We start from the raw sequence: 25,695 nt of genomic DNA, 5'->3' as shown, positions 1-25,695 counted from the left end.
TCATTTGTCAATACATAGAAATCTATTTTTTTATGTTTGTCTTATATCTTGTGGACCTTACTAAACTTATTAGTTCTAGAGGTTTTTTTGTAGATTCCTTGGGTTTTCCTCATGAACAACCATGCCATCTGCAAGTATGGACAGCTTTATTCTTTTCCAACTTGCATTCCTTTTTAAATTTCCTTTTCTTGTCTTAATGTACAGGCTGGAACTAGTTGAATAAGAATGGTATGTGTGGGGGCACCTGGGTGGCTCAGTGGGTTAAAGCCTCTGCCTTCGGCTCAGGTCATGATCCCAGAGTCCTGGGATCGAGCCCCGCATCGGGCTCTCTGCTCAGCGGGGAGCCTGCTTCCTCCTCTCTCTCTGCCTGCTTCTCTGCCTACTTGTGATCTCCATCTGTCAAATAAATAAATTAAAAAAAAAAAAAAAAGAATGGTATATGTGGATATCCTTGCTTTGCTCTTAGAGGGAAAGCATTCAATCTTTCATCATTAAGAATGATGTTAAGTGTAGTTGTTTTATGGGTTATCTTTATCAAGCTAAGGAAGTTCTCTATTTCTCTTTTTCTGAGATTTTTAATCATGAATGGTTGTTACATTTTGTCCAGTGCTTTTTCTGCATCAATTGATATGATGTGATTTTTTTTCTTCTTTAGTCTGTCAATATAGTGGGCTATATTGACTGATTTTCATATATTGAAGCAGGCTTGCATACCTGGAATGAAATCCATTTGGTCATGAATTCTGTTTAGATATTTCTGTTTCATTTAATATTTATTGTTAAGCATTTTTGCATCTATATTCATGAAGGTTAGTCATCTGTAGTTTGGTTGTTGTTGCTGTTGTCTTGTCACTGTTTTATTATCAGGTTATTACTAGCTTTATATAAATAAATTGGAATTACTCCCTCATCTCCGCTTTTCTGGAAGACACTGTATAGAATTGGCATGAGTTTTTTCTTTACACATTCAGTAGAATTTTCTTGTAAAGGTATCTGTGCTGCCTCTTTGTTTTGCTGTTTGCTTCGCTGTGCAGAAGCTTCTGATTTTGATGAAGTCCCAAAAGTTCATTTTCGCTTTTGTTTTCTTTGCCTTTGGAGACACATCTCGAAAAAAGTTGCTGTGGCCGATGTTGAAGAGGTTACTGCCTATGTTCTCCTCTAGGATTCTGATGGATTCCTGCCTCAACAAAGAGGCAACCCACAGAATGGGAAAAGATATTCACAAATGATAGTACACACGAAGGGCTGATATCCAAAATCTATAAAGAACTACTCAAATTCAACAACACAAAACGGATAATCAAATTAAAAAATGGGCAGAAGACATGAACAGACACTTCTACAAAGAAGACATACAAATGGCTAACAGACATATGAAAAAATGTTCATCATCGTTAGCCATCAGGGAGATTCAAATCAAAACCACACTGAGATACCACCTTATGCCAGTTAGAATGACCAAAATTAATAAGACAGTAAACAACATGTGTTGGAGAGGATGTGGAAAAAGGGGAACCCTCTTATACTGCTGGTGGGAATGCAAGTTGATGCAGCCACTTTGGAAAACAGTGTGGAGATTCCTTAAGAAATTAAAAATAGAGTTTCCCTATGACCCTGCAATTGCACTACTGGGTATTTACCCCAGAGATACAGATGTAGTGAAAAGAAGGACAATCTCAGGGCATCTGGGTAGCTCAGTGGATTAAAGCCTCTGCCTTCAGCTCAGGTCATGATCCTAGGGTCCTGGGATCGAGCCCCGCATTGGGCTCTCTGCTCAGTGGGGAGCCTGCTTCCCTTCTCTCTCTGCCTGCCTCTCTGCCTACTTGTGATCTCTCTCTGTCAAATAAATAAGTAAAACCTTTAAAAAAAAAAAAAAAAAAAAAGGAGGACCATCTCTACCCCAATGTTCTTAGCAGCAACGGCCACTGTCGCCAAAATGTGGAAAGAACTAAGATGCCCTTCAATGGACGAATGGATAAAGACGATGTGGTCCATATATACTATGGAGTATTATGCTTCCATCAGAAAAGATGAATACCCAAATTTTGTATCAACATGGATGGGACTGGAAGAGATTATGCTAAGTGAAATAAGTCAAGCAGAGAGAGCCAGTTATCATATGGTTTCTCTTACTTGTGGAGTATAAGAAATAACACAGAGGACATGGGGAGATAGAGAGGAGAAGGGGAGCTGGGGGAAATTGGAGGGGGAGATGAACCATGAGAGAATGTGAACTCTGAGAAACAAACTGAGGGTTTTGGTGGGGAGCAAGATGGGAGGTTGATTGAGTCTGGTGGTGGGTATTAAGAAGGGCACGTATTGCACAGAGCCCTGGGTATGGTGCATAAACAATGAATTCTGGAACACTGAAAATAAATTAAAATAAATAAATAAATAAAGGCTTCTGGGCCTGGAGATTTTTTTTTTTTAATTTCTTTTCAGTGTAACTGAATTCATTGTCTATATATATATATATATATATATATATACACACATATATATATTTTTTTGCCTATGGGAAGGCCTCAGAACTAAAAGCATCTGGTACCTCTGAAGGCAGAAGCCTGGGTATATAGTATTGAAAGTTCAGTTTGTCCAACTGGCAATTAGACACCTAGACTCCCACCACCACCCTGTACAAACCTTCCACTATTCACATACTATAAGTGCATCCAGGACAACAACAAATAAAGAAAGGGTGAGATATCTATGGAAAATAGGGATACTAAATAAAGTATTTGCCTAACAACAGTAGCAACAGTCCATTCCTCACCCCACCCCACCCCCAACATCACCATGCTCCACTCTGTACTCAGATGCTGGCAAGCAAGATTATCCTCCTACACTGAACTGGAAGGTTCTTTCGATTAGTAAACTAAACCCAAAAGAAAAATCCTACATATACTGGCCCTTTCACCAGTTTTTACCATTGAAAATCCTGATCATCCTCTGGTGAAACCCACACCATCAAAAAGCACAACCACACACAAAAAAATTTTCCATCAGCTTTTTAGTGACTGACTCTTAAATATGAAGAGTCAAGAAGCACGAGGCATTTAAGGAAAGCTTCTGATGTGAAAGACAGAAACCAAAGCAAATAAACGGGAATGGTAGAGTTTTGAAGAATCAGGACAAGGCAGTAAGCACTGCAGTAAGAAGAATGCAAGGAGAGAGAGAAGACAGTGCATTCATGAAGAGGATACCAGAAAAAGAAAGGAACATACAGAGAGTAATAAAGAGCTCCTGAAAACTAAAAAATATAACAGATATAAAAGATTCAACAATAGTCGGGAGGTAATGTGGAAGACTCTCGGAAAATAAAAACAGCTTTGCCTCTGGGATCCCGACATGCCATTCCGACTGAGGAAGACCTGGAAACATCGGGGCAACGTGAGCCAGGGACTCATTGGCAAACACAGGAAGCACCAAGCAGGCCGGGGTAATGTTGGTGGCGGGCGTCACCACAGGATCAACTTCAATGACTATCACCAGGGTTACTTTAGAAAAGCCAGTATGAGTCATTACCACTGAAAGAGGAACCAGAGCATCTGCCAAACTGCCAACCTTGATAAACTGTGGCCCTCAGTCAGCAGAGAGATGCAGGTAAATGCTGCCAAAACCAAGACTGGAGCTGCACCTATCACCGAGGTGGTGTGATCAGGCTACTGCAGAGTTTTAGGGGAGAGATGGCTCCCCAAACAACCTGTAGTCATGAAGGCCACATTCTTCAGTAGAAGAGCTGAGAAGATTAGGGGTGTGTGTTTGTGTGGAGGGAGGATGCACTGTGTCCTGGTAGCTCGAAGCCCCACGGAGGGAGGTTCATTAAATGGTAACAAGTGCATTTCTAAAAAAAGAAAAGAAAAAAAAGAAAAGAAAAAAACAAACAGAAAAACCCTGAAATTAACAGAAAAGAAATAACAAAACAAAAACAAACAAGAGAGGAGTTCCCATATCCATTAATAAGAGTTCCAGAAAACTAATTCAGATAAAATGAATGAGGAAGAAATTATTAAATGAAAAGTAGTATATGATTCAGACTAGAATGGAAGACAGAGTCCAGGAGTATGGATTTTGAAGGGAGAATGGAAACTGATCTGTTAGCTACATGCTAAATTCTAGAAAGAGTTTTAGAGATCTACCGAACAGTTCGAAAATGAGTTAACAGTAAGAACACAGAAAAGTAAACCATATACAATTAGGGAATTCTCAGGGGAGAAAAGTTGTATAAGAAAGGAAATGTAATCATACACTATTATAGTGCTTTGCTGTGGAAGACTTAAGCTGCCATAATACTGTAACACTGAAGAGATAGTTAAGCCAAATGTGACGTGGTCTGGGAGAATGAAATGAGGGAAACCCGGAGAGGGCCTGCAGGAGGGTGACGGTAAACTCCATGTTCCACGATAGAACGTCCTGTCAGGAGATAATGTCTCAAACTGGAAAGCCAAGAAATAGCAGTATAAATGTGTTATTGGAAACAGAGTTCAAAACCAGAACGAAAGAGTTAAAAGTCAATGTCTGTGGGAACCAGGAATGGGGTGGGGGGGGGGGGGGTAGAACAGAGGCCTATGAAATTCCCCATTAGCTTTGTAGTATTATTTTATCTTAACGATATGTATGCGTTATTTTGACTCAAAACTAATTTGAAAATATAACTAATGTTAATCCCAATGCATTCTTTAAAAAAAAAAACGAGCAATGCAGAATGATACTACCAAAAAAGTAAGTCTCTCCCCCTTCCCCACTGCCCAGGGTGACAAATCCTCTCTCGTTGCGATGAATCTGGTATGGATGTTTCAGGACTTTTTTCTTTTTTCTACTTTTTTTCTTCTTCTTCTTCTTTTTTTTTTTTCCTGTAACCTGAGTAAAAGCAGCAGCTCAGGGGTAAGTAGCTTGTTGCGGTTAATTTTATGTGTCAACTTGGTGAGGCCACAGTACCCAGCTAATTGGTTCAACAGTATTCTAGATGCTTCTGTGAAGAAATTTGTCAGATGAGCCTAATATTTAAGTCAGTAGACTTTGAGTCAAGCAAATAACCCTCCATAATGGAGGTTAAAAAAATTTTTTTTTAAGATTTATTTATTTATTTGATAGAGATCACAAGTATGCAACGAGGCAGGCAGAGAGAGAGGAGGAAGCAGGCTCCCCACTGAGCAGAGAGGGGCTCGATCCCAGGACCCCGAGATCATGACCTGAACTGAAGGCAGAGGCTTTAACCCACTGAGCCATCCAGATGCCCCGTAGGTTGAAAATCTTCAGAGAAAACATTCAATCAGTTGAAGATCTTAAGAGAAAATAGGATGAGATCCCCAGAAAAGACACTCCTTCCTGGGTCTCCAGCCTGCCAGCCTCCTTGGCAGATTTTGCCTTTGCTACCCCCCCTAAAATCATGTAAGCTAATTCCTTAACATAAACCTTTCTTGTTTTTGATCTATCTGTGTGTTTCCCTGCATCATATTGGTTCTGTTTCTCTGGAGGACCTAATACTATAGTTTTTTAAAGATATATTGAGAATAGGTGTGAAAGCTGAGAGGAAGAAGTCTGAACTGAGTAACAGAAGATACACTCTAGGAAAGCCTTAGAAAAGGGAAAAGCAAAGATAAACTGGTTAGGTGCTTTGTGTGATTTTGGTGCAGAAAAATGCATAAAAAGGATCATTAATATGAGGCATGTTTGTTCAAGGATTTAAATTTTAATAGTAATTCCAGAGATGACATGCTGGTGGTTTTGCTCACATTCACACAGCTACAATTCTTCTTTCACTAGGGCAAAAGACCGAGGAAAAAAATTGGAAGAGAAGCTGAAATAGTAGAAAGTCGTTAGGAATCATATGAACTTACTTTCAAATGCCTGGAGACAGTGGGTTTCAAATCCTTATTTTGCCTTGATTTTGCTGTACTGTCTTAGAACCATTTTCCCATTTGGGTTCCATCTTGTGTTCTCACATATATTCAGATGGGGATAATTATACCTCTCTCGCATGATTATAGAAATGATTAAATAAGAGGATGCTTGTGAATATAAAACTCACATCATGTTGGGCAAGAAGTCATTAATAAGTAATGAATATTAGTTGCTTCCAGGGACCACTTTAAAGGACACCGAGTCTTAAGTGACTTTTGCTGGCAGGGGGAATTTCATAGCTCTCTTCTCAGCACCACAGAGAGAAGGGAGACAGGAAAGGGGAAGAGGAGATAGAGAAGGAAGGAAGGAGGGAGATAGAGAGAGGACCCCAATCACCCAAAATAAAAAGACTGCCGCCTAGAAAAAAGAAAGTAGGAAGAGTGTACAAGTTAGTGGAGGCAGAGAACTTGAGGTACAGGAGAAGGTGAGGAGGAAGAGGAAAAAATACATTTTGTTATAATCCTCATTTGTCATTGTAGGTATAATGAGGTTAAATTTTTTGTAGGACTTTAATAGCTGGCATCAGAATTTCTCCTCAGGAGAGACTGTCTTTATTCAGGAAAATGTGCTTGTGTGGTTGTTCCCACCTTGGCATACAGCACGGTGTCAGCCGGCAACACGGCGTGAGGACAGGGAAGCTCAAAGGGAGAGATTTCTTGTTTTTTTTCCCCTCTCAGTGGAATGAGGAAAGGTCAGAGTGAAGGAGGAAGGGGAAATCAGCAAGATGGAAAAACCTGGGAGGAGGTGAGAGGAGTCAGCAAAGCCCTCGGGTGGTGGAGTGACCAGAGAGGGAATGCCTGATAGGGACTGTGCAACTTTAGGGGATTTGCTTTGCTGCTATAGATAGCAAGATGGTGTCACTCTCATGTCAGGCATCGGTGCAAGCTGCCAAGGGCATTGTGGCTAAGACCAGATATCTCCAAAACCAGCCCAGGCTGAAGATGCCCAGAACAACGCACAGAACCACAAGAGGCCTGCAAAGGCCCAAGACTGACAAAACTCCTTCAAAGAGGGAGAACTTCTGCAGCACACTGTCAGACTCTCCAGATGTGGATCCTTTCACTTCCGACCACATCAGAAAGGCAACTGCCACTGGGGGCTCCGCCCAAGTGATCTCTGAGCAGAAGAGACCCTCCACGGTTTGAACAGAAGCAGCAGTAAGTGCGAGAGCCGTCCAGGATGCAGAACTGAGGCCTCACCTCCACCATGCACGCAGGACCCACTTCACATTTGGTTAACTTCCTAGCCCTTGCTCTTCCCTGTTTGTTATGTGACTTTGTATTGAGCTTTGCTTTGTGTGATGGGTAGGAAGCCAATTTAGATGTGTAGTGAGGGGGGCTCAGGCAGAAGAGCGTCAACTCTTGACCTTGGGGTTTTGAATTTGACCCCACAATGGGTGTACAGGTTACTTGCTTACTTACTAAATAAATAGGCATACTGAAATGTCATTGAGTTGGAAATATTGAACCTGCTTTACAATGATGTTAACTTTGCCTTGTGATCAAATAAAGTTGATACTGTAAGAAGACACAACGAGGGGCGCCTAGGTGGCACAGTGGGTTAAGCCTCTGCCTTCGGCTCAGGTCATGATCCCAGAGTCCTGGGATGGAGCCCCACATCGGTCTCTCTGCTCAGCCGAGAGCCTGCTTCCTCCTCTCTCTCTCTCTCTGCCTCTATGCCTACTTGTGATCTCTGTCAAATAAATAAATAAATAATCTTTAAAAAAAAAAAAAAGAAGAAGACACAACAAACACGTGCGCCTTCATAGCATGCTGGAGACCGGGGTACCGCAAGTCCCTATCTGCCCTGTGGCCCCTCTCAACCTTTGTGGGAGGAATGTAAGCTCATGGATGTTGAGAGGGGCTTCCCTCTGTACATTGGTACTTTTATTCTCAGGAGCATATATTTTGAAGACCCCGGGGTAGAAGGTGTTGGATGTGCCCTGTAAGTCTCAAGGAAACTACTAGTTTTTAAGAATTCACTTTTCCAGGGGTACCTGGGTGGCTCAGTCGGTTAAGCGTCTGACTCTTGATTTCGGCTCAGGTCATGTTATCAAGGTCATGAGATCAAGCCCCTCATTGGGCTCCATGCTGGGTGAGGAGTCAGCTTTAGATCCTCTCATTCCCTCTCCCTCTATCCTTCCTCCTACTCAGGGGCTCTCTCTCTTTCTAATTAAAAAAAAAAAAAAAAATACACTTTTCCAGACGTATTTCTCACTCCTTCTCAATGCAACTGTTCTCCTACAACTATTTCTCAGTACATCACCTATCAAACGCACCTTTTTTATTGTTAGAGGTCTTACACTCATTGTCTTCTCCTTACTTAATTTTTAAGTAAGTTTCAGCTCAATGGTCCCTTCTTCACTTCAGCCTTCTTAGTAATCCAACAGAGCCTCTATCGCCACTCCTACCCCTCACTTTACTGTCTTCAGTACTTCTGTGTGTATCATTCATTTGATGATCAATCCTTGTCTTTTCATAATCATATACCTTAGTCTCTAGACCACTGCAGAGATGGGGCAGGAAATCCAGTAAAAATAACCCATTAACAGGCTAACCTGTAATTGTTTAATGTTGTACAGACAAACGTCAACTTGTCCAAGTTTTTCTAATTTTCAGCTGTATGTTTTAAGCAAAAACTATTCATGAAGCATAAAATCAGGTTAGCTCTCATTTGAGATTTTATACCAATTCCATGTCACATTGCTTTGGCTAATACTTCCAAATTAACCATCATAATCACAAAGAACAAAATGTACTATTTGGGAAAAGTAGGACTTTGGCTCCCCTGGTGAGTAGAGCGAATCTACTGTGTGTATTGATTAGATGCTCAGTGAAATACCTCTTGGAAAGGACTCCCTACTAGTACTAAGTATAGTTCTCTGCGTACAAGATGTTTTTGGCTGAGGGTCCTCAATCAACATCTCATACCTATAATAACATGGATAGGTGCATCAAATTGTTTTATTGATCACTCTATAAATACAGAAATAATGGAATTCTGGAGCCACAAAGCTGTTCACAGAAACACTTTGCTTTGCTTTTTCTTGGTTGCTTTTGGCGCCCTATGATACTGTTCAAGAAATCAGAGTGCTGGTGGCACGTTGTGTTCCCTAGAGACATATTTTGCTTCCAGGGGCATTGGCTGAACATTATATTGGGGTAGCACTGCACAGCACTGTAATAGAGCATTAGTTGGGGGTTAAATATTCTTGGCTAACTCCAACAAAAACCACTGCAGATTACAACTACAGAAATTAAATCATACCATGAAAACTCAACACAATATGATACACCCCCTCACTAAAATACATAACCTTTTAACCAGCAAGAGACATCTTTTTAATTTTTTTTTAAAGATCTTCTTTGAGAGAAAGAGTGAGTGAGAGAGAGAGAGCATAAGCAGGGGTGGAGAGGTGGTGGGGAGAGAGAGAAGCAGACTCCCCACTGAGCAAGGATCCAGACCTGGGGCTTGATCCCAGGCAGACACTTAAGTGACTGAGCCACCCAGGTACCCCAAGACATATTTTTAGAAACTGTTGCTATACTGTAGGTATCTTGGCTGTAGCAATGATCATAAACAAATAAAAAGGAGGACTTTTTGTGTTCCAATCTATCTCAGGATGTCTATAAGAAAATGAATGAGGGGCGCCTGGGTGACTCAGGTGGTTAAGCAGCTCTCTGCAGCTCAGATCATGATCTCAGGGTCCCGGGATCAAGCCCCACATGGGGCTCCCTGCTCAGCAGGGAGTCTGCTTCTCCCTCTCTCTCTAACCCATCCCCTACCCTCATGTTCTCTCTCTCAAATAAACAAAATTTTTAAAAAAATGAATGATAGGTGGTCATAGAAAAACATTTCTAAAGGCATGTTCTTTTCTGTTACCCTAGGAGGAATGCATCCAGTCAATGACACTATATTCCAACAATGGCCTATCTACAAACTTCTTGGCCAGTGGTTTTAAACGTTAGTGTACATGAAAATCCTATTGGACATTATTAAAATGCAGATTCTTGGGCCACTCAGCAGTAATTTCTGTTAAGAGTACCTTTGGAGTGGGGCCCAAGTACCCACAGATCAGCTCTCCAGCCAGATGAGTTGTGGGACCACACTTTAAAGAAACACTGCTTTGGATCTTGGATAACATAGGTCCTATGCTCTCTATAATGAGAAATGGAAATAATGTTGCTGGGTCTCCCCTCTCCATCCCAGTATCATTCTGGATCTGAGCCAATCTGGGCTCTGAGGCAGTTCATCAGGTCAGAGACAGTGTGCTGCACTAGGGAAGGAAGAATGTCGGTGCTGTATTTTTAGTGATTTGATTGTATGGATAAGTTTCTCTTCTATTAAATAGTTAGCATTTGATGCAAACTGAGAAAGTATGATGGGTTTCCTGGCATTTCAGTCCATAGGATCATTCTTAGAATTGGGGCTCGGTACAAGAAGCATAAGGAGCGTTCTCTCTAAGATAGGGTAGCTTGTGTTCCTCTTTGTTATGGTATCACAAAAGGCCATGGCTTAGCAGTTATAGGGCCCTGAGTATGAATCCGGATTCTGCCACTTTAGCGTTGCCACCTTGAGCAAATTCAGCTCAATAAAATCTCTTGCACTGTGGTTTTTTAAGGAATCAGAGAAATCTCATATGGACAAGGCACAGAAGTAGTGAGCGCACACTTTCTCTCACTCCCTTTCTTAGTAGCATTTCCTTTCCTGACTGACAGTATGACTACATAGTAAGTCTTCCAAACTAGCAGGTTCAGGGTCATTTTTAAAAATCCACCCCTTCCTCAAGTTTCTTATCCAATTAGTCACCAGGTCTCTCAGCTCTCTTCCTGAAAACCTCATCGACTGCCACCTGCTCTAGCAGGCCTTCATCATCCCTGACACCTCCTTTATCTAGAATGTTCTGCCCCTTCTATTCCTCTGTAGGAGAGGGGTGTCTCATGCTGTCAGAATGTCACAATGCCTTTGATCACTCAGGGCTGCATGGGCTTCCCAAGGGTCACAAGGCAGCTGAGCGCCACACAGTGCTACAGTCAAAGCTGTGATTCTCTCTCTCTCTACACGTGGATTCCTATGATGGAGCTCCTTCCTCATCTGGATACCTTCTGAAGGGGTTACAGAGTGACCTTTTCACACAAGCTCTGGTGGAGTACTGAAGATAAATGTCATCCTTAATGTCTGTCACCAGTACCTGCATCTGCCCTCTTGAGGCTCCTAGGGCTGCCTGTGCAAAACAACGCCTACTACCTGCCTATCCTGGGCTCACCTCTTAGGAAAGACACCTGAATCTCCCCTTGCACAGATCTCTTGGGTCAGATAAACGACACCATTGTTTCAATTTGAGTAAAGGGCTTTTCCTTTGAGTGTATGTTAACAAAAGGAATTGAGATATAAAGATCATCTATGCTAATTAGAAATGGAGACATCCAGGCAACAAGAAATCAAGAGACATTTCCAGAGAAAAAGATTTCTTTCTAATACCTGAATTACGAATTTAAGAGTGAAAGGGGCACCTGGGTAGCTCAGTGGGTTAAAGCCTCTGCCTTCAGTTCGGGTCATGATCCCAGGGTCTTGGGATGGAGTCCCACATCAGGTTCTCTGCTCAGCAGGGAGCCGGCTTCCTCCTCTCTCTCTCTCTGCCTGCCTCTCTGCCTACTTGTGATCTCTGTCAATAAACAAAAATCTTTACAAAAAAAAGAATGAAAAACATTTCAAATGATTTATCTTGAAGCACAGCTACTCTACCACCCTACCTGGGTTTCTGCAAATAGTTACTCAAAGCTGAACGCCAAGAACTATTGTTAGGAAACCAATAAATCCATAAACATCTGTTAAATAAGTGAAGTTCAGGGCGCCTGGGTGGCTCAGTGGTTTAAGCCGCTGCCTTCGGCTCGGGTCATGATCTCAGGGTCCTGGGATCGAGTCCCACATCGGGCTCTCTGCTCAGCAGAGAGCCTGCTTCCCTCCGTCTCTCTGCCTGCCTCTCTGTCTACTTGTGATCTCTCTCTGTCGAATAAATAAATAAAATCTTTAAAAAAAAAAAAAATAAGTGAAGTTCAGAAATCAATATATAGATGATAGATCTAGGTATTAAAGAGTACAATTACATAAAATATAAAGTAATGGTAAAAAACAAAAACAAAAACAAAACCCAAGAAGAATTTTCTTGCCTTGGTCTTGCTGCTGCCTGTTCCAGGAACCAAGTTTTGAAGGCTCCAATGTCCACGATTGACAGCATAGTCATACAACCAGCAGTAACCAACTTGAAACTAGCAGGGAAAGAAAAGCAGCAGGTGTGAACCCCAGGGACTGGTCCATCATGTGTGGTCAAGAAGAGCAGTCTTGGGGCGCCTGGGTGGCTCAGTGGGTTAAGCCGCTGCCTTCGGCTCAGGCCATGATCCCAGGTCCTGGGTTTGAGCCCCGCATCGGGCTTTCTGTTCAGCGGGGAGCCTGCTTCCTCCTCTCTCTCTGCCTGCCTCTCTGCCTACTTGTGATTTCTCTCTGTCAAATAAATAAATAAAATCTTAAAAAAAAAAAAAAAAAAAAAGAAGAGCAGTCTTCAACTGGGTTAAAACACATTCAGGACTTTATAATGATTAAGAGATTTATTCAAGCATTTGCCTAATAAAAGCTTCATGAGGTTACTACAAGAATGTGTTCTGGGACTTTGGTGGAAGCACTGATGCTTCTGCAAATTCATAAGAAGGATTTTCTAGGACACAAGTTACCTACTGCTTTATTATCCTTTAGTAGTATTTTTTAAAGTTCATTTATGGTTGGAAATGCTTATGGGAACTAAAGAAACGAGCCTCCTATAAGGGGGTGAAGTAGGTACAGTTAATCATGAGTGCAAGGCTAGTCAGGATGTCTGGGAAATAGGGTGCCTTTTCTGCAAATATGACTCTCAGAAGCCATTTGATATTGTGTACATTCAAAAACCTTAACGGACATTGACGGAGAACCTGCCATGTGCCAGGTGAATGGTAGCTCATTCGATCCTCATGGAATAAGTACTACTGTTATATACATGTTACAGATGAAATATTTAAACCACAGAGAGGTCAAGTAATTTACCCAAGGTTAAACAGCTAGCATGAGGTAGACAGCCCATGTTGTTAACTGCCACACTATATGTATGGCCAGTCTTACCATGTAATACTGAAATTCCTTTTAACTAATCATCTTTGTCTTCTTCTCATAAAGTAGCAAAATGAGACACAATCTTGTTAAAAGCTATCAACTCTTTCTTTTTCCTAACATAAAATTAAGGATGTAATTAGTCCAGATAAGTGAATTATAAGGTGAAAAATATACCAGAAGAATAGAGAAAAGGGAAGTGCTATCTTGATGAAAATGAGGGTGTGGAAGAGCCAACAATGTTCCTAAGGTCTAAAACAAAGTTATCCTACTAAAAACAAAAAGAAATTAATCCTGAGCAAATGTACCAGGATAGTACAAATTTAAGACCTGGTTAACATCTTTTTATTTTAAACCCATAAAACTCTTAGAACACTTTATATCTACAACCCTTGCCAAATAGCAACACTACCAAATGCAGAAATAAATTTGATGCAAAATGTTTGCTTCTATTTCCATAATGTCACATTTTAAGATATGAAAGAGCACTTTTGTAGTCAAAAATCTCCACCCCCTGTCCCACAGGAAACTATGCCAGGGAATGAGAGACACTTGGCCGGCCCAGGAGAGGATTTGGGACACACGAAGCAGGACACAGCCTGACTGAGAACACCTCCCTGGAAGGGGAAGAAGAAAATGCTCAGGCTGGGTTGGTTTGAGAATGGTAAGAAACAACTCCTCAAACAGCTTCAGAAGCACCGGGAACACTATGCCTCATTAACTAGCCCCTCTGAAGACGGGCTCTTGGGGGGTACGGGGGGTGTTCAGTTTTACCAGAAGGAACAAAGCCAAAGCCTCAAGTTCCTAGCACTGAAGTAGAAAATACACCCCCCTCAATTATGCTTCATCCACAAGAATTTATTAAAGGTACAAAAATATGACAGTCATCAGGTTAGACACAGAGTCCAGAAAAATGACAAGTCTGTTTCCTAGGAGCCTATTTATCGTCTAGGAGGAGACCAACGTGATTTTCAACAGTCCCCAGCACCAGGGGGCTGCTGAGTTCACCAGGAAAGGAAACAGAGAAGTATGGTTTCAAGATATGCCAGAGAAAGCTGGCTCTGCATGCCTCGAGAGCTCCCACCTCCACGGAGGAGGCAGCCTTTGTGGGAAGGGCGGGCACCCAGGGCACAGGGGCAGGTGCTAGGGGGGATGGGGCAGCGGCCACAGCCATGGCCAGTGAGTTCTCAGGCTGGCCCTGGGAGATGAGGCAGAGAAAGCCAAAGGAGTCACATTTTAACAAAAGTCTGTTGGGAGACTTCCCAAGCAATCATCTCTCCTTTATTAACTAGAGAGAAATCTGAGGAAGCAAGAGACAAAGTAACTATTAACACACATCTTGATTGGCCCCCAATGCCAAGGACCTCGGGAAATAATATCTGTTACACAGGAGTGGAGAGGCACTTAGAATAGCAAATAACTGGTAAGTATTTCTTGAACTATCACCATGCTAGGCCCCAAACACGCCGTGAAGATAAAGAAGGCCCAGTCCTTGTGCTCACGGGCTTCAGACGCTCAGGTGGGGAATATCTACAGCCAAATAGATGCACATGGGAATATAGCCTAACTACAGACTGAAGTGATTTCTGCTAAGGAAAGAGCCTGGTTATAGGAGAGAATATAACAAAGAAAATTGGCCTAAGTGGGTTGGTGTGGTGATGAGGGTTTCCCACGTGAAAATCTTTTATAGTAATAGAACAGTACAGAAGTAACTGAACTATTAGCGTTGAAAGTTATTTAAGAAATCCATCCACTAGAGTCGATGACCTATAGGTTTCTGTAAGGAAGGAAAAGAAATGTGATTTGGATTTGTTCTGATTAGCACTGCTGAACACCAGCGTCTCACAATATTTGATGAATCTTATTATAGATTCATATAGAAGTTGTTATGAAACCAGGGTTTCTTAGCTATTTCCAATTGTAATACCCAGCTGTGGCACGGGATACTTGATTATTTATCAGTTGTCTCACAAATTACCGACAAGGAAAGCTAATGTTCTTAAATTCATGCCCACTGAAAGAGATTTCACAAATCACAGCACACTGTATAGTTCAAATAGAATGGCTATGTATAAATGAAAGGAGTAAATTTCCCTTAACATGTTTTAAAATGTATTTTTGAACATTATACTTACCATATTTAATCTTTGAAACAAATTAAATTTTGATGACTCTTAAGCTGAAACAATTATCATCAAATACTGCCATGTAAAGTTTAAAGAACTGTAACCATATTTCTCATAATGATGGTGATAACACATTCAAAGATACTAAAGAAGAGAGCTGATTAAAATGGAAAGGGAAATGCTAGTTGGAAAATAAAAATCTGAGTAACAGTTTAGTGTTTTAAGTAGTCCCAATAATGATTAAGATTGAAATTCCTTTAAAGGTAACTTATTTAATAAGTTACAATACTTTTATATTTAGCCTCATCCTTATCCTTTAACTTTAGAATAAGCATTGTTCTAAGGAGATACAAACTTCTCAGCAGTTTCTCTACAGACCGTTTTTTCCCCAGTACTTTCAAAATGTTGAATTCTTAAAACACTTCTATCGAAGTTTCGAAGAGATTTTGCCAAGAAAAGCCTGAAATAATTAAAACAGTATCATTCCTAACTCCCCCCGGAATATCCTGAAGCAAGGTATGGATTTTAAGCAATTCTCCCCACCACGGTCAGGCAACCGCGACTGACGTAGTTTTGAGGTCCTGTGCCTACTGAAATTCTATCCTTTATCCTCCTGTAACTCAGTATGCAAGGCAATAATACAAAACCGTGACCTTACTGCATGCGGCTAAGCTTACAAAGACAAAAACCAAAACCATCATGAGAGTTTGAACGACGAGCTCTCCTAGCTGGTATGTTTTTGGCAAAAACACGAAAGCCGGGCTCACCTCGGCAGCATGTCTGGAAGCACCCAGAACCCGGAACCTCGGCACATGGTGGCACATGGTGGCACATGGTAGGGTATCGGGGTCTCTCCCGGAGTCGCAGACAAGGCTTGTAAGCGCGTGACCCCGAGCACGGCGACTCCACATCTGTTCTGGGCCTCAGAAGCCAGACGGACTAGTTCCTCGTCCTCACTCGCGCAGAGTCTCTGTGGGAGGGGCCAGCAACCTCCCCACGTGATTCCTGGTCTCGCTCAAGCGCAGGAACTTCCGGTCTAAGGGACCGCTGCGGGCGGAGGTATAGGTCTCCCTACAGACAAGCAGGTGAAGGAGTTTGGACGTCACCTGGGAGCGTGTTACAGACGGAATCTCCGGCCCCCGCCCTATGGAATCAGATTCTGCGTTGTAGTTGACAGTCCATCTCCTCTGTTCTCCTGGAGGTTCCAGTCAGCCCTGCTGGCTCTTGAGCAGTAGCTGGGGGCGCTCTGGGCTTGTTTCATGCTCTCCTGTCAAAAATCTCCATTTACCCAACAGCTTGCTTAACCAGAGTGGTCGGGGATAGGGGGTGATTCTTCTGAGCTCATGAGCTTTAGCGTATAGTCACTGATCAACTCAATGTGCTACTGATTCCTGTAGTATTAGTAGTAAAAAGAAAAGATTTCTGAGATGATTATAAGTTAAGCCAAAGAATGAACTTCTAATGGTGGGATTAAAAGCACAGTGAGAGACCAGTAGAGAAAATAAAGGTTTTGTGGAAGTTACAGGTTTGATACGCCACAGATCAGACTGGAGGTAGGCTGAGCGGGTCTTGGTCTTCCTTGCATTCCTTTCCTTTATGTTAAACAAAGAATTCACCCCAATTGGGAATCCAGTCACCTCTGTTAACCTATCATCTAGATATATTCCAACGATCTCCTAACTCCAGACGATTGTGAGCCCCATATTCACGGTGTTTTAGGCCAGTAACAATCTAGTGGCTCCCAGGGCCCAAGAATTAATTTAAACTGAGCATACACCTGGGGTGGGGTGACTTTGCACCAATAAATGCATATACTATAGGCACCAGTATTTGGCAGCACCCTGAAAAGTCCTGGAATTGCACATTCTTGCTTCCTCCATCCACCTACCCCAGCACCACATCTGGAAATCCAGGTTTCCAAATGTCCCGGTTATAGGATGGGGCTGGTGTCAGGGAAAAACATATAGTTTAAATTTTCTAGGTGATTCGGATACACATGCCCCACTTCTCCAACTGATAATCACTGATCATTTGTGTAAGTTTTACTACTGTTCATGAAATCTTACATAATTCAATGTTGACTACTGTTATTACTTGAAATGAGATGTAACATAAAAGTACAAGTTTTCTTTCACGTATGTCAAGTTACTTTATATTTCAATCTGAAATCCATGTATGATCTGATATGTACAAGTTCTAAATCAGAACATAGGTCTAAGCATGTAAAATCAGCAGCTATTGTGATTTTTAATTTTGAAAATTTTTCTAACCTTACTGTAACTCTTCTAATCTTGCACCTTTCAAAATGAAAACATAGACTGAGGAGAGCTACATTTATTCAACACTTCTTCATCGCTATTTAGTTAACATTGACAGCACACTAAATACTACAGCAAACAGCCTGCTGGGATTTGGACAGTCATTTATTTTCAATTAAAATTCATAGTTAGGTTTGAAAACATGACCCTGTACTTCTGCCAGTTTAAGCTTGATTTCTGATTTAACTGACACAGTTGAAGTAAACAAACCAAATCAAATCTTCTTGAATTTTGATTGTTTACAATGTACCTCATCGATATGAAACAAGCCTTTCTACAGTTGAGATCACAAGAAATCTTTACAAGATGGACAGGAAAGGAGAAATCATTGTTTCTCTATTTTTATTTATTATAAAAACAATATTACCACATAAAGGGAAAGATTAAATTTACCCAAAAATCCACCACCCTAACATCTCTTCTGTGGATTTTTAAAATCTTTATCCACAAACATAATTTTTACATAGTTATAACCTGCGTATTTACACAATTTAGGGAAGATCACTATTTAAGTACTAATATACAGGATTATATGTAGATTCCTCTTTAAGGAAATTATACAGTGTAAAACCTACACTATGCCTTGTAATCCCCAAATACCTAAGGGCTTAAAACTTGATGGCCAAATTACAACTGCCTTTCTTTCCTTCTCTACTTGCGTACATGAACGAAGATGAGGCTCACGTTAATCTGAGTTCATCCTCTCTAAAACAGAATATGTAAAATAAGGCTGTTACCGTCTTGGTTGTTGAGCACATTGTCTTTGTACAATCTTGCCACAATCGTAAAATTACACCTCTGATATCCCCATACTAACCTAACCAATAACCACAATGGTCACTTTTCTACTCTTTTCAAACTCAGTTTAGAGGCAAGGTAGTGAATACAACCAGCAGAGAAAGGGAATCTGCAGCTAAATACACTTTCACACCTAACCACTACTTAGGTAGACTGGGTGAGACGACAACTATGTGATCTTGGGCCAATCATTCTGTCTGTCCTCATGTACTTCAGTGTGAAACGAATATTTGCATTCTATCGCTTTGAGGACATGATGGCAAAACGAGAATACAAGGGAAGAAATCCTCAGATAAAAGGTACTGGATTTTTTAAATAAAAGAATTCACTTATTAATATTGACTAAGACAAATATAACTTATTACTAACCTGTATACTAAAGTTCTCTGTATCATTCTGATTACAAATCATAAATTAGTTCCTTTCTGATGTGTTTCAAGAACAGATCTGGAAAGCATGCTGAACCAGTTTCATTTAGTGACACACTGACATCTAGTGGAGATTTATGGTGCATGATGGGATGGGATGCTTGCACACCCCAAATTAACTTCTCAGTCCTAGTGGGGCCAGAGAGAAACCAAAAGCTCTTTTTGGCCTTTATGCAAAGCATCAAGAAAAAATATAAATGAATTAAAAAATAAAGGTACAGTTCTTATATATTTATATTTTGCTTGTTACTGAATTAAAAACACTGTCCAGTTCACAAGATACTGAAAAGTCAGGGGATGATAGGAGAGGGTGGCAAAGAGCTGGTTAGCGTTGCAGTCGTGAGATATTCCCAAAACCCTTCCTCTGACTCAGTTTGAAAGAGCAAGTATGTGTTCGCCTGCTCTTCTCTTTCTATAGTGAGTGCAGGGAAGGGTTAGGGAGGAGAAGTGATGGGAAGGGAAACATGGAAGAAGTTAAGTTTTCCAGGTTTTTCATTAGATCCCTTGAATATTAATTTCTGTACCTCTCTGTGGTGAGAATTTTATTAAATCCACAGGTAAATTTCCTTTAAGCAAATATATGTGTAAGCTTTTTCACCTAACACTAAGAATTTATCTAAACATGCTCATCTAAATATATTGCATTTACTTTGTAATAAGTATATAAAATGTTTCTATTGCCCTGGGCTTTCACAAATGTCTAACACCTTCAGTGAAGTGTGGCTCTATTTCCTCTCTGTCCTTTCCAGAGGCTACAGGAAATAATGTTGAGTGGCTTTAGGAAAAAGACAATTTGACACCTGCAAAGTTTAACATGTGAATATTTAAATTAAGATCACAAACACTCATTGGAACATTGTCACCATCTCATTATGTGAGCTACAGGACAAGTTACATTTAAATGTTGTGTCCCCCCGCCCCGCCCCGCCTTTAGTGATTGTGGGAAGGACTGAATGCTCAATCTACACAAGCCTTCGTCTTTGTTTCTACCAAGCTTCAGCCACTGGATGGTACTTCTGTACAGGACCACTTAATGGCTTCATTATTTCATTAAATAGGGAAGGTTGAAGAGGAGGCATTCTGGAAGCTAGAATAAAGATTTTTAATTTTTTTGTTTGTTTTAACTGCTGTGTTTTTAGCCTCTGGTTCTGACAAACCCTCTACCACCACCACACTTCTTCTGGTGGGGGGCGGGGAGAGAAAGTAAGAAAGAGAAGGAAGGAAAGAAGGAAGGATGGAAGGAAGGAATGGAGGGAGGAAAAAAGAAAAGAAAAGAGAGAGGGACGGAGACAGGAAGGAGGGAAGAAAGAAAAAGAAAAGGAAGAGAAAACATCTTACTTTCGGACTGGAGGAAATAGCACAGAACTAAAATAAACCTCAAGGATTAGGAAATGCGTGATTTTTCTCTTGAGAAGAATGTGCATGAGTTTGTTCCCACAACACTCAGAATGCTGCTTAATTCTTTAACTCCTTCAGTCTTTCATTTATGTCTGAGAATCAGAAGAATCATCTAGAAATGATTAGAGTAGATCAGCTCCCAAATGTAAAAATCCTAGAAGAATCTTAAGGCAGCTACATTGCTTAATCATAACCAAACACCCTCTAGTAAATATGTACCCATCATTGGTGTTGTTAAACTTAAAAGAAGAAATATACTCACTTATGTCCTTCTTGGGAATTAATAGTACACTCCAATCTTCCAAGCCCAGAGACAAAAACAAACAAAAACAACAACAAAAAAGATATGACACAACCTATTAGCACAAGCAAAAACAATGTTCTGATAGTGAAGCTTCATACTGCACTCAAACATATAATTATTCATACAATTTGCAATTGTCTTTACTGCTTAAAAAGTCTTTCCAGATTCCTTATAACGCCATGTTTTACCAATTTTTTCCAATCACTATAATATTTCCACAGTGTGGTTCATTATTTTTGTTCAGTCATTATAATTGAGAAAACTCAGGCCCAGAGAAGTAAAAAAAAAAAAAAAATTTTTAAACCAACAAGGCAGTAAGAAAGGAATTTGAAAGCTTACTCTCCTGGAGGCTGGTGGTTAATTAAACTTATGGCTCTAGAGTTCAGTATCCTAAAGACCCACAAGTTGCAACTGAAATTATTGGGTGTTTTATTCACACACAAACTGTTGTGATAAATCAATGACTTCTATTTACTGTAAGTGATAATACAACTAAAATTTGAAAGCTGTGATCTCCATATTCATTTCTTTCAAGAGAAAGTGTCAAAATATGTCAGGCTCCAACCCTTGGTAATTCGCTCTCATATATGTGTAATTCAGATTTCATTTGATGATATTTGAAATTATTTTAAAGATTCCTGGGCAGGACCCGAACTTTGGAGTTAAGGTCACTAACCCTACTGTGCTGAATAAGCAGAGTCCCGTGATATTCAGAGAAGTCATTGGTCATTTTGCATGTTTTGGGGGGGGGGGTGTCCTCATCAGTCACTCTTCTAGTTCCATGCTCCCAAAGTATGCATATGCCACTATGTAATAGATAGGAACAGTCTTCCAGACATGCACAATGCTGTAGCTGCTCAAGAACAGACCATTTATTAGATTAGTCCACGGGTATGTAACGTGACACAAATCTCGAGGAGTGGTCAGTGTACAATGTGTGCACAGTACATTTCATGTTAGAAAAAGAACTTACAGTAACACTATAGAACTAATACTAATATTCCCACCACCAGAATCCACCAGTCTTTGTGGGCTTGACTTCCAGGAAATGTAGAGAAAACAGAGACAAGTCTGATTTGCAGAATCTGAAGAAATTTTTATTGATCTTGTTATCCTTCCAGTGTTATGAGAGCAGGCAATACAACATTTTTGACCCAATCTCAAAAGTGTATGCTTTTTCCCAAAGCTTAAACGGTCTGGCGTTTTCTTCACCATACAGGACCTTCTCCTAAGTCAACTATCATTGCTCTCCATCAACACCATGACCCACAACCTAGTGCCGAATAGGGGTGCTTTGGCTCTTTTTCTTCAGAGATCCCCATTGGTGTGTCATCTTATGGGCTTCTGGCATCCTATATTTAACACCCAGTGTTCCCCAAAGGATAACCACAGTTACATAAGCCCTACTTTGAAAACACATGAAGAAGAAAAAGTACATTTCTAGCTAATCACCAAGAAGGCTCTAACAAGCTGCACATCAGAAGGAATACAAATGATTTCTAATTTTGAGTAACAAAATATAGGGCTTTAGAGACGTTTCTCATTGCAGTCTTCCAGCCCGGCCTTAGATAAGGAAATGCCGTCTCTGCAAGGGGCCTGAGAAGAGGTGTTAACCAGGGGAATGAAATGAAACCGGGGACAATGACCAACAGGAGACTTCAAAACCTCTGCTCCTTTAAACTCATGTCCATATCCTTTGGGAAGCTTCCCTTTGGATCTTCACTGACATTAGCCTAGCTAACAGTTAACTTTAAATCTGCAAAGTTTGATATGCCTGTGTTTAAATGTGGCCAAATACTTGTTAATCTTACTGGAAACAAATCACTGTAATGAAAATAAAAACAAGCGGTGCCATATGCCAAACTGACACACAGGGCTTATCCCTTGGTTATGTACTTACCTGCACCTGTAACGTCATCTGAGGAAGCCACTTACCGTTAATATATAAGCTAAAACACTTCCAAATATTCAAATCCAGCAGAAAAAAATGCACAAAGTTGCCCACTCATCACTAAATTATTCTGGACGGAACAGAAGGCTCAATTTCAGCACTGCCAAATGCTCTTAGCACAGAAGCAATGCACCATCTGTCTTGAAGCACCAAGTGTATCAATTCAGATTTAAAATACTGGTGCGCCCAGCAATGTCTCTTAAGCAATCCCTTTTCTGAGGCTTGAAACTTAACATGGCCCACAACAAGGTTACAGGAATCCATACTCTGAACTGCTAGTTGTAGAAGAAATTATAAAAATGTCAGAGCATCAAGCGTTGTAGTTCTATGAGCAGAAAGCCTTGAAGAGGAAGAGGATTAAGAGAGTTCTCAATGAGTCACTATTGCTATTTCTCTGAGCAAATATTTTTAAGTGGGAGATAGCACCACTGCCGGTTGGCCAGAGTGGCTCTGGGATTTCACCAGGAAAAGCTGGGACTGAAAGTGGACCGGGCTTTATCACAGGAGCACAGGGCTGTCCCTGACCAAAAAGCAAAGCTTCTAGGAGTTTGCACTTTGTAAACAATGGGCAACCATTTGAACTAGTCTTAGTAGCAAGGCGTTTCCTGATAAAGCGCTTACTCTGGGAAGATTAAAGTGATAGGGGTGTGAAGGAGACCAGGAGTCCTTTGTATGGACAGGAGGGTCGCTTAAAAGGCTTCTAGAGATAAGGGATGACTGTGAGAGCCTGAATAAAACAAGGACAGGAACCAGTGGCTATCTAAATTTAAACAATACATTAAGATAATAGGGGCACCTGGGGGCAGGGGCGCAGTCCGTTGAGCATCTGACTCCTGATCTCAGCTCAAGTCTTTCTGTCCGGGTTGAGAGTTCAAGCCTCACACTGAGCTCCACACTGAGTGTGGAGCTTCCTTTAAACAAACAAATAAAATAGAGATTAGAACTGGAAAGGAGAACAGAACATGAAAACATGTCCTCCAGAAATAAGAAGAAGAGACAGCAACCATTAGCCCGTATAGGATATGTGAAATACTCTAAAAGACATTGAGAAAGAAGAGTCATGCCCTATTTAATTTCAGATCTTTAAGTATAGCTAGGTTTAAATGTGCAATAATCACAGCAAAGGTACTGTCCCAGAAAGACTCAATCAGGAAAAAAAAAAACTGCAACTTGTAACAATTTGTTGACTCTAAGAAAATTAAGTGGTTGAACCAGTGATGAATCAGGCCTGACTAGGTTTTCAAGTGAAAATAAGCTAAGCTGCGCCCCCTTTCTTAGGTATGGATCCTTGGGAAGCAGGAAGTCAGAAGAGCAGCAGGAAGGTGGGAGCCCTAGTTCACTGCCCCTTTGGTTCTCTAGAAATGAAACCTGCTCTTCAAATCCCCTACTTCCTGGGCAAGGGAAGGCTTCATCCAAAGGGATGCAGGCTGGAACCGAGAGAGTGTCTTACCACGAGACTAGCGTAGAAGTGAGGGTAATAGGAACTGGTGTTACTATGTCTTTCTCTGACCATCACATCCACAAAGCTGACCTGGGGTAATGCTCAATTTCTTAGAATCATCTGAATGGGCAAGAAGGGATCTCTGATAAACCATTCTCTGTGCCAATTAAGAAAAGTCTTTTGCAAAATAAATAAAATGTTAAAGAAAAAAAAAAAGTGGGGAGGAAGGGCATCTGCCTTCAGCTCAGGTCATGATCCTGGGGTCCCGGGATGGAGTCCCACATAGGGCTCCCTGCTCAGCGGGAAGCCTCCTTTCCGTCTTCAGCAGCCCCTCTCCACCTCACCCTGCCCATGCTTGTTTGCTTGCTCTCTCTCAAAAATAAAATCTTAAAAAAAAAAGTCTCTGCCACATCATCTCTCCAAGCTCTCTGTACTTACCTAGGACATCCCTTTTCCCAATTAGCCTATGATGAGCTCTTTAAGACACCAAAGTTTCTTCCGCTTCCAACATGTACAGCAGTATTAGCTTTCAATAAACACTTAAATTCCTCTAGTTAAACATGGTGTCAAAGTAGATTCTTCAGTGACAAAAGGAAAATCACTTGAAGGAAAGAAAATATTAAGGTGCTTAAGACTGAAACCAACTAAGCTGCTGACCATACTTGGTGGATAAAAGAGCTGTTCCAAATGCTATTGGAATTTTAATTACTTCATTCTTATCATGTTAACCATGAAATTAAAGGCCCATCTAGATAAACAAAAATCACTTAGTCATACATTGATTCTCCAGGGCACAGAGGAGTCACACAAACACATGAGCTCTTGTCCTGACATCTTCGGTTTCAGTCAATAACCATCTCCCAGTCCAGGGAGGCGTAAGGACAACGAGAAAGCTTGGCAGCTGCATCTCCCCTCCAACCTGGCCCTATCCTTGTGTCCTCTGCCTCCTGTTGACTCCAGATGGGATGAGATGTCTGAGTTCCCAGCAAAGGACAACCGCTTTGCTTGTGTGTTAGATCCCATCCCCTCCTGCCTACCTAGGAGAATTCAAGAATTTTGTGAAGGCCTCAACTGCTGTACGTGGGGATACTGTTCCCCAAAGGGTTCTTCAGTCAGAAAGAGAGGAATGTCCTAGGCAAGTGCAGAGAGCTTGGAAACACCGGCAGGGAAAAGTGGAGCGGACGATTGTCTCCAGGATATTGCTTCTCTGCCCCACTCATTCATTTCTTCCTATTTAATCTTTCCCATCAACAGTTGTTTTTTTTTTTTTTTTAATCTAAAACAACCACCCTCCAGAAAACTCCAATTATCCCCTATTTCTCAACTTCACTACAAAATTGTGAGGTGTCTCCAGTTTCTCTCTTTCCATTATCTTTGGCATCCACTCCAGTGCAGCTTTGGTTCTCCCCACTCCACAAGACTGCTAATAAAAGTCATGAATGTCCACTACCCACCAGTCATGAAATAAAATGGACACTTCAGTCCTTATCTTATCTGACTTACCAGCTGGCACTAGATCCAGAAGATCACCCCCACCTCCTCCAAGAAACTCCTCACTCCCTTTCCAGGTACCCACAAGCCCCTGGGGTTTTCCTCTTACTTCTCTGATTGCTCCCTCCCAGGTTCCGTGACTGATTCATCATCTCCTGGCTTCCAGAGTTGGAGTGCCCAGACTTAGTTCTTCTCTAGCAGCCCTCATTTCCTTGATGGATCTCATACAGTCTCATAATTGCATCACCTATGCACGCAGGAGTCCCAAATGTACATGCCTAGCCCAGAATGACTCCTGAATTTCAGATTTGCTTATCTACTACTCTGACACCTGCATATGCATACTGAATAGGTATTTCAAACTTCACCTGTCAAAAACTGAGCTCTCAATTTTCCCTA

The 25,695-nt window shown here is 41.2% G+C and overlaps 1 pseudogene; it reads left to right on the top strand.

Annotated features, from left to right (window-relative positions):
• The first annotated feature begins 3,348 nt into the window (after window positions 1–3,348).
• On the top strand, window positions 3,349–7,049 carry LOC125095567 (60S ribosomal protein L27a-like; annotated as a pseudogene).
• Window positions 7,050–25,695: the final 18,646 nt, after the last annotated feature.

This window comes from Lutra lutra, chromosome 3 (genome assembly GCF_902655055.1).
Source record: "Lutra lutra chromosome 3, mLutLut1.2, whole genome shotgun sequence".
NCBI lineage: Eukaryota > Metazoa > Chordata > Mammalia > Carnivora > Mustelidae > Lutra > Lutra lutra.
Note: the sequence above shows the minus strand (reverse complement) of the source record. Positions and strands in the feature narration are given on the sequence as shown.